Genomic DNA, 818 nt, shown 5'->3' with positions numbered 1-818 from the left:
AGTAAACCTTTCCTAATGACGTCATAACCATTTTGTCCTTTACGGGACACACACGCATCACAGCATTATAATAATACGGTAAGGGAGATTAATTAAACTTAGCTGCATTAAAGAAGATACGCATGCGCACTGAACATACTACTTAACATTGATTTCGGGTTAAATGTCTTGTCAATGAATTTCACTTGATCACTTAATAATACATTTATAATAATACTTCTACATTTCTCTACTACTAGGTACACATATATATATAACAACACTGTCCTATATGAAACATTTCCGTAAGTATTAATGAAAATATGCAATGTATTTAACTCTGTAGACGTTCGGTTTTTTGGCGCGTTGATTCTTTGTTTCTCTTTTATGCTTTATTAATGAGATGTCCTTGATTTGTACGAGATTTGGCTGCTGTTTCTAGCAATGGAAGTGAGATTCTATGAGCTGTGCGAGATTTGGCCGCTATTTCTAGCTATGGAAGGTACCTTGCCAGGTTCTTTTGTATTATGAATTATGATGTAAGCACGTGCCCCTCATAATTTTTACGAATTTTTTTTTTTTCGATTCTGTCTTCTGCATGCGATTATGCATTAAAACAGGATTTAAAACCCCCACTCTCATCTTTGGGAAAGACTTTCGCCCCCCACCCATTTTCTCCGAAATGTATTTTTATTCTTTAATTTTTTTTTTTTTTGCCAAATATACCCGTTTTCGGAATACGGAGGTTCCGGAAAATTGCCAAAAGTCGGCGGTAGAGATGGACTATATGTAATCTGAACCTTTCACCCCCTTATTTATTAATTTTTTTTACGGAATCC

The 818-nt window shown here is 35.1% G+C and overlaps 2 protein-coding genes across 2 annotated transcripts in view; one reads left to right on the top strand and one right to left on the bottom strand.

The window, feature by feature from the left end:
• LOC128251077 (zinc finger protein 431-like) overlaps nucleotides 1–818 on the bottom strand; it is a 74200-nt gene that overhangs the window by 2572 nt on the left and 70810 nt on the right. The window lies entirely within an intron of this gene.
• The window catches only part of LOC128251069 (zinc finger protein 62 homolog), a 4025-nt gene continuing 3217 nt past the window's right edge, over nucleotides 11–818 (top strand). Inside the window, exon 1 of the mRNA XM_052977404.1 lies at nucleotides 11–284. The gene's annotated coding sequence lies outside the window, so the exon portion shown is untranslated. The remainder of the gene's footprint in view (nucleotides 285–818) is intronic.

This window comes from Octopus bimaculoides, chromosome 28 (assembly GCF_001194135.2).
Source record: "Octopus bimaculoides isolate UCB-OBI-ISO-001 chromosome 28, ASM119413v2, whole genome shotgun sequence".
Classification (NCBI taxonomy): Eukaryota; Metazoa; Mollusca; class Cephalopoda; order Octopoda; family Octopodidae; genus Octopus; species Octopus bimaculoides.
This window is presented reverse-complemented; position numbering and strand designations above follow the sequence as displayed.